Below are 9570 nucleotides of genomic sequence, written 5' to 3' on the forward strand. Positions count from 1 at the left end.
CTGAATTATATTCCAAAGTGGCTGTATCATTATGCAGTCCCTCAAAAAATGAATGAGAGTTCTCAAAGCTCCACAGCTCTGCTAGGATTTGGTGTCATCAGAGTTTTGAAATTTGGCCATTCTGGTAGATATTGTAGTGGCATCTTGTTATAAGTTGCATTTCCCTGATGATATATTATGTGATATATTTATATGCTTGTTTGCATATGAGTATCTTCTTTGGTAAGGTCTCTTTTAAGGTCTTTGGGCCATTTTTAATGGTGTTATTTGTCTCCTTATTGTTGAGTTCATCTATTCGTATTTTTAATAAGATTTTTTTCAACTTAAAATGCATATTATAAAAGTATCATACACACATGACAGTAAAAATCCAAACAGTGTAGGAGGGAACAAACCAAAATAAGACATGTGCCTGCCCCAATTGCCCACTTTGAGCACCTTTCATTTTTGGTGCTTGCAGTGCACTTCCCTTTGTGATACAATGGTATTTTGCTCCTAATATCTTTAAAGAAAACAGGGATTGACATATATAAATGTCTGCCTACATGAATATACTTTTAAAAATAAAGGGAAAAGAGCTTCTCAAAAATGGCCACTAGATGGTAGAAGTAAGCCAAAACATGCAACAAGAAGTAATGCTCCAGGTAACTTCTCTCCATTAGGAAGAAATCCATTTAGAAAGACAGGATTCTTCCAAGGTCCCCTCCTAATAGACCCAACATCCCCTCCCTCAGACTGCCTGGCCCATCTCAGACTGTGCATGAATGGAGATGGGAGGACTGTCATCATCTCATCTTCCCTGAATGCAAGACAGGCTATGAGGGCAGTTCATTCAAAATGAAAGGACGAGGCAGGCATGCTCTGCCACCTTCAGCATATCCAGATGTCTCTGTGCCCCCGTATAAATGATGGCCTTCCACTCAGCTTCAGATACTGCATCCCACCCTCCAGTCCCACCAAAGTAAATGTGCCACTAGTGAGAGACCAGCTCTTAATGCAAGCCCACCTCTGGCCCAGGAAGGAAGAAACTTCTGAATAGCCTCTGGACTGGAGTGAATTAGCTCAAGTCAAAATTTCTAGAATCTTTTTTGTGTTTTGGTCTGTGTTCACTATACATAATAAATTATCAGTAAAGACCTTGTAGTGTTCTGACCCAAAAGGGCACCTGTATCCCAATGTTCATAACAGCAATGTGAATAAGAGCCAAACTGTGGAAGGAGCCAAGATGTCCAACAACAGATGAATGGATAAAGAAGATATATATATACCACAAATATATATATACACAATGGGATATTACTTAGCCATCAGAAAGGATGAATACCTACCATTTACATTGACATGGATGGAACTGGATGATATTATGCTGAGTGAAAAAAGTCAATCAGAGAAAGACAATTATCATATGGCTTCACTCATATGGGGAATATAAGAAACAGGGAAGAGGATCATAGGGGAAGGGAGGGAATACTGAATGGCAAGTATCAGAGAGGGAGACAAATAATAAGAGACTCTTAACTCTGGGAAACAAACAGGGCTGCTGGAGGGGATATGGAGGGTGATGGGGTAACTGGGTGACAGGCAGTGAGGAGGGCATGTGATGGGATGAACACCGGGTGTTATACACAACTGAAGTATTACTGAACACTACATCTGAAACTAATAATGTACTAGGTGTTGGCTAATTGAATTTAAATTTAAAAAAAAAAAGATGCTAGTTGAAAACAAAAAGACTTAGTGTTTTTACTTGATCTCAAAACCACATTCCTAAAGCACTGAAGGAGGAGCTTTCCATTCATTAGATGTTCCTTTAGTTAACACAAGGGCTTAAGCAGCAGAAGAAAAGGTCTTACAGATTTGAGAATATTCTCTATACTTTTCTCTATAACCAAACCATTTCATGATTCTAAAAAAATGAGAACAAAAACAGCCAAGCAAGTAAAAGGGGGAAAAATTTTTAAATAAGAAAAGTAAATATGAACAATGCTTTGAGAATTTTGCTCCCCGAAACTTATCCTAAGAAAGTATTGCAAGAGAGCCAACAAACAACAAACAGGAAAGGAAAAAGCAGAACTACAAACTTAAATATCCAACAACTGAGTAATAGTTAACTATAAACTATTAATTTGCTAGATCACTATCTATAGTAAAAGTCATTTTGAAAAATTACAAAGTCATGCATTATAGATTTACAGTTTTTTTTAGACATGACTGTAATTAGGCTCCATAAAGGCAAAGCAGACTAAGCAAGGAAATGTTTCTCCATAACAATCTGCCAATAGCAAGACCTAGATGTTGACCAAAGCACTGTGTTTTCCTAACAAGAATCCAATCTCTCAGTTCCAATCTCAGGTCACCTACAAATGTGATATTGTGTCACACTGTGGTTATCTATTTATTGCCTTTGTGTTTGAGTTGCCATAGTAGTAAAATTTATTTTAATAAAATTATCAAATTTTCCTTTACTAATTAAAGCGTATTTTATTTTGAAACCATGGCAACATAAATTTACTCTCAACCTTGTTACCACAATGTTCACATTTTGTTTCAGATTTTTCAGTTTGTGGGATCCCTGGGTGGCTCAGTGGTTTAGCGCATGCCTGCAGCCCAGGGCGTGATCCTGGAGACCCGAACCAGTCCCCCCCCCCCCCCCTTGGGCTCCCTGCAGGGAGCCTGCTTCTCCCTCTGCCTGTGTCTCTGCCTCTCTGTCTCTCATGAATAAATAAAGATCTTAAAAAAAAAAAACAAATTTTTCAGTTTGTAATAAAGTACCTAAAACATATAAATGTCCTTATCAAGCAAGATAAGGAGCTGGGGGGCAGCCCGGGTGGCTCAGTGGTTTAGCGCCTGCCTTCAGCCCAGGGCCTGATCCTGGAGACCCGGGATAGAGTCCCACATCGGGCTCCCTGCATGGGACCTGCTTCTCCCTCTGCCTGTGTCTCTGCCTCTCTCTCTCTCTCTGTGTCTCATGAATAAATAAGAAAATCTTACAAAAAAAAAAAGATAAGAATCTGGTTGACCCACAGAAGGGTCCAGGTTCTTTTGGCAGTAACAGGATAGAGCAGGATCCCCAAGGAGAAAATAAGTTGTTTATGCTAATGTTTATATGAGAGAATGAATGACCCTCAAATTCATATCTAAAAAAGGGGGGGGGGGGGGAACTCTTCTAGTTATTCACATGGATTTTGGCAAGGAAGTCAAGCTTCTTTGGACTGGGTCCAGAACCTGCAATCCCAGGACCTCCACAAAGACCAAAGGGCAGCAGAGGTTGATTAAGCCCAACAGAGAAATCTATCTCCTGGCTGGCTCACAGACACAGTTTCTGACCCTACAAAGTCTCACAGTGTGCAGAGTGAGAGGAGTAGACAAATTTTGCTGCTTAGAAGAAATGAGCCAACAATCCTAAGTGTTCTTCTATGCCTTTCCCATTACGGCAGAGAGCTAGCATGGATCGTCATTAGATCAGGAACTGAAAGAGGACGGAGATCTCAAATCTTTCATTCGAGTCTGTTCATTTTATCCTAAAAGCCTTTTGCCCTAAAACAGAGAAAGAGGTATAATGTGTATGTATCAGTGGATTCCTTCATATATATCTATAGATAGATAGATAGATGATAGATAGATAGATAGATAGATAATAGATAGATATAGATAGATATACAATGTATATGTGAACATATAATTCTCAAATATGTGTGTACTTGTAAAAAGCTATTTTTTCAAATAAGATTGCCCATCAGAAGCTTTGTGATTATACTAGAATGAGGTGGAATTGAGTCAAATTTTGATCGTCCAACACAATGGACCATCACTGATCATCTTAAAAGCTCGTGTTAAATTAATAATTTTCACCTCCACCTGTGTCAAAAGAAAATATTTTTAAGTAAAATGAAAAAGACAAGAATATGGGGATGGCTGGGTTACTCAGTGGTTAAGCAACTGCCTTCAGTTCAGGGCGTGGTCCAGGAGTCCTGAGATCAAGTCCCATATTGGGCTCCCCTCGAGAAGCCTACTTCTCCCTCTGCCTATGTCTCTGCCTCTCTGCGTCTCTCATGAATAAATAAATAAAATCTTAAAACAAAAAAGAAAAAGACAAGAGTATAGAAAGATATGTGTATGTGTAGTAAACATATGTAAGCAGAGCAGAAAATTAGAGTTTTTAAAGAAAACGCATTAGTTTGGGAAAAAATAGAATTGAAAAAAACACATATTATTATAACACATTTCCTCTATAATGCCTACAAATTTAATATGAAAGATATTTAGTACAGTACTTTAAAGCTTATTTGAAATGGCAAATTCTTTGCAAATGGGAATCAGAAGCCAGGTGCCTATTCCAGGAAAGAGATTTCTGTATTGAAAGAAAACAACAACAAAGGACCTATGTGCAAATAAATAATCACCCATGTTAAATCAAGGGGTCAAAGACCAGCCTGGCAGCTGGAACAAAGACAAATTTGTCATCAAAACTCTTTGGCCCTACTTTCCTAAAGTAAATTTGGAGCTAATTAACTTTCAAGACTTTTCCGGGATTTTTTTCCACAGTGACAAGACAAAGAAACACATTCAAGATAAAAAACAGATGTTGAAGTTTACTGGTCATTTGTCCATGTACATTATATATTTCCAAGTCATTGTGAAAGCTGTAGTTTGGCCAAGGTCCAGATGTATTCGGTGAAATGGACATTGTGGATTTTATTCTATTCCATGTGTGTGGAGCATGGCTGGACTCTACCTAGGCTGAGATACATTTCCCTAATGTGTTAGATATTCCTTATTGCAGTTCCCTTTGGGTGTTGTGTAAAGATTTTCAAAATTCACTGGGACTTTAGAACTTTCATCAGGTCTCTTACATTGATATTGGGTCCACCCACATTCATCACACCGTCTCTTTTTTATCAAATCATGAATTTTGGTTGCTCGATACCTGACTTCAAGAATACAAGGAGAAAATACAGCAATAATTTCCCCACACAGATGTCAGAGAAAAACAAACAAAAACAGAAATAAAAAGATAAGCAGAATACATCTATGTTTTTTAAAGGACCTTTGTACGATTTTTTAAGTTCCTGTGAACCTGTGTTCACCTTTGGTTGCTAAATAATAAAGTTGTTTGTTGACAACAAACAAATGCATTAAAATATAAGATCTCTATGCATCTAAGAGCCTGTGCAGCAGTTGATTTAAGATCCCAAAATACTAGAAGTCCTTGAGGAGTTGCAGACTAGAAGGAAACGATAGAAATAGAACATTTCTAGATAAAATATTCTTGAATGAACAAATTTGTATTTGAATAGATACATTCATTACATGTTCTAGAACTTCCCTTACTCAAAATTTTAAATGAGGTACAACTAAAAGCACTAGGGACAATTCTAATAAGACACGCATACTACCAAATTCATATACAAATAGTTCTTCCCTTTAAAAACTGATCAGGCTGCTGAGTGTTTCTGAGAAACAAATACAGCACCTCATAGAATTTGACTTGTATATGATAGAGTCATCTAGAACAGAGAGATGTTTAAATTTTTATTTTCAGGGCACCTGGGTGTCTCAGTGGTTGAGCGTCAGCCTTTGGCTGGGGTCATGGGGTCATAGGATGGAGTCCCACATCGGGCTCCCCACATGGAGCCTGCTTCTCCCTCTGCTTGTGTCTCTGCCTGTCTCTCTGTATCTCTCATGAATAAATAAATGAAATCTTTTTTAAATAAATAAATAAATAAATTTTTATTTTCTTGTCCACTTCTCTGTCTTTCTCATGGGAATCTATCTAGAGTTCCAAAATTTACAAGGTCTGTAAAAATTAAATTTGGTCCGCTCAGCTGGCATCCGTCCTCCTCATAGTCTTCAGGAGAAACGGCTCTATGATCTCTTTCTGTGGTTTCCCCAAATGTTGCAGAGCACTCACTGGCAATGCATACACAAGGCTTTAGATTATAACTCACCCACATATGGTGCTCCCCCTTATCCATAGGGGATGCGTTTCAAGACCCCCAGTGGATGCCTGAAATTGGGGATGCTACCAAACTCCTGGTATACTGTGTTAATTCCTAGATATACATTTGATAAAGTTTAACTTATAAATTAGGTACAGTAAGAGATTAACAGCAATAACTAAAAATAAAATAGAACAATTATACGGTAAGAAAAGTTATGTGAATGTGGTCTCTTTCAAAATCTTGTATTGTTCAGTACTCGCCCCTCTTGTGACAATGTGCGCTGATGATATGCTTCCTGATGAGTGAGCGTGAAGGGAGTGATGCACACCCTGACCTAGCGTGAGGTGCAGTTAGGCTGCTAATGGCCTCTGGCAGATTCAACAGAAGGAGGATCATCTGCTTTGGGCGGGGGGGGGGGGGGGGGGGGGGGGGGGGTGGGGGGGGGTGGGGGGGGGGGGTGGAGGGGGCAGTTGACTGTGCCTTATTGAAACTGCAGATAAAGGGAAGCCACTGTACTCAACTTCTAGCCTATTGTTCTAAACTCAGAAGAAAGATAAATAAATTGTAAGACCTTTCTTTTGGACTGCTTTTGCTATTATTAAAGTTTGTGCACAAAGATCACATAGAGGGGGTTGGTGGATCTTGGTGAGTAAGCAGGAATGTTTTACCTGGAGCCTCATTTCTAAGCAGCTATGTAGCAGGGTTCCTTTGGAGTCAATCCAGCCCACCACTACCTTCTTTCTCCCACACACCCTCCTGCCCCCCCCCCCAGGTTCCACCCCCATCCACTCCACACAGTCTTTTGCTGTTGAAGGCCCCCTGCTTTCCCTGGTGGATTCTCTTGGTCAGGACTTCCATAAGGCTCCAGACAGTGCTGGAGGTATTCTTGCTCAACAGGAAATACTCAGGAATCCTTGGCCTCCATATTCCCAAGACAGCAGCAGCAAGTGCCTGACTCCACTCCTGGTTAGTGAAGCTACCCCTCACCATCTTCATTTCCCAGGAAGGTTCAGACGCCATTCCAAACATGCCCTAACTTCAGCAAACACATGGAGCTCTCAGAGTCCACTGAAGCTCCTCTCTCTGGCCTTGGGCAGGCAAGGAGCAAGTGTGGAGACAGGGCATGGTGTGAATGTCCCTCTTCTCACTATCCTCTGTAACCCCATTTTTTTTGTGTGTGTTTTTTTAAGTATTCTACTACATATAACATAAGATACACCTCTTTTAGGTACACAGTTCAATTACATTCATGTTGTTGTGCAACCATCACTACCATCAACCTCCAGAATTTTTTCATCTTCCCCAACTGGAACTTGGTTCCCGTGAAACAAAAACAGTAACTCCCTAGCCCCCTACACTCAACCCCTGGCAACCACCATTCTATTTTCTGTTTCTATGAATTTGACTCCTCTAGACATCTCTTATAAGTGGTGTCATACAGTATTTGTCCTTTGTGCCTGGCTTATTTCCCTCAGCATAATATCTTCCAGGTTCATCTGTGTTGTAGCATGGGTCAGAGTTTCCTTCCTTTTTAAGGCTGAAAAATATTTCACTGCACAGTTAGACCACAACTTTTTATCTGTTCATATATTGATGGACACTTGGGTTGCTTCCACCTTTTGGCTATTATGAATAATGTTCCTATGAACAGAAGTATACAAGTGTCTCTTCTGATTCTTTTATAACCTTGATCTTTTCTAAATTTTGCCTATGTCAGACTCAGTCTCATATTTATTTTGGTATTTGATGTCCATTACATTAGTGCCTCAATCGAAATTTAGACAGGAAGAAACCCATCTTAACATTCTGCTAGAAGAACACCCGAAGATAACCTTAGGCCCTATCTAAATTTCTGTAACTTTAATTATACCAAGTAGGTCTTGTGTCTCAGGGTTTTCCCCCAGAAAACTCCTGCCTTCATTTTCTAGTGAAGGTTTCAAATCAGACTGCTTCAGATAAGGACCTCAACAATATAATCCAAATGTTAATATAGAGTGAACACATGACCGGGCAATTTCCCTCCTAAGTATACACTTGGGAAAAAAGAAAACACCTCCACATAAAAACTTGTAGACAAATATTCATAGCAGCTTTATTCAGAATAGCTGAAAATAGGAAACAACCAAAATATTTGTCAACTGATCAACGGTTGGACAAAACGTGCTATATCCAGGCAATGAAATACTACTCGGCAATAAAAGCAATGAAGTAGTGATACAAGCTATGATATAGATGGACATCAAAAACATTATACTAAGAAAAGAAGACTAATGAAAAATCCAACATATTGTAGAATTCCATTTATATGAAATGTCTAGAAAAGCCAAATCCATGGAGGCAGAAAGTAAATTAGTGGTTGCCAGGGCTAGGCAGTGAGAACAGGGAATGGCCATAAATGAGACACAAGCTTCTTTCCAGGGTGATGAAAACACTCTAAAATTAGATTGTAGTGATGACTGCACAATTCTCTAATTTCACTAAAAATCATTTACTTAAAATGAGTGAATTCTGTGATATATCAATTATATCTCAATAAAGCTGTCTTTTAAAAATATAATTCAAATATTTAACAAATATAGTTCATGACATAATCAAAACACAATCTTCATAAAGGCTGAAAATGTCTACAGCAAGATGCTTATAGTGACGTTCTGACAATTAGGCTACAGGATTCTTTGCTTTTGCTTATGTATTTTTTTAACTTTCTTCATTGAACATATGACTTTCCTAACAACAAATGTTGTGTGTATATTTTAAATTAAAAGTATGAGTAGGAGCACCTGGCTGGCTCGGTCAGTAGAGCATGCAACTCTTAATTTTGGAGTCATGAATTCAAGCCCCTTGTTGAAGGTAGAGATTACTTTTTAAAATTGAAAATATAAAATATTGAACAAAATTGAAAGCATGAGTGAATTTGTTTATTTACTTTTTGACTTGCTTACTTACTATATAGTAGTGGGGGAGGCTTTTCAAATAAGACAGAAAACTCACGAGACTAAAGGCACTCTGCCAAATTTGTCACATAAAATGTTAAAATTTCTCTGTCAGGAAAACCAAACCAAACCAAAACCAATAATCGAACACGAAGTTAAAACATAGAAGATAAATTGGGGAAAACAGTTACAAACACAATGACAGACAAAAGATAATTTCCTTTATTTAACAAGTGTAGCCAAATCAGTAAGAAAAAAGTTGAACACAATGGAAAAATAAGCGAAGAATATGAACAAGTAATTCACAGAAGAAATAACTGCCATTTCTACATATAAAAAGATGTTAAATCTCATTCACATTTCAGTGAGGGTATCAATTTGTGCAACCTTTTAAAGTGCAATTTGATATAATCTACCTACTACTATTAAATCTACTTTTAAATAATAAAATATTATTTTATTTTTATACTTTTTTAAAGTGTGGTTCTGTATATGTATGACTTAGTGCTTCCACACCTAGGACTTTTCCCTATAGAATATTCCAGCAAAGATATTACCAGACAGATGTGAGTGTATGGTCTTTGCATTGCTGTGCTAGTGAAATACTACAAACCTAAATGTCCATGAGTAGGAACCAAGCTAAATAAATCATAGTATCTTACAAATGGATCCTACACACCTTTAAAAAGTATTAG

Source organism: Vulpes vulpes, chromosome 4 (genome assembly GCF_048418805.1).
Source record: "Vulpes vulpes isolate BD-2025 chromosome 4, VulVul3, whole genome shotgun sequence".
Lineage (NCBI taxonomy): Eukaryota > Metazoa > Chordata > Mammalia > Carnivora > Canidae > Vulpes > Vulpes vulpes.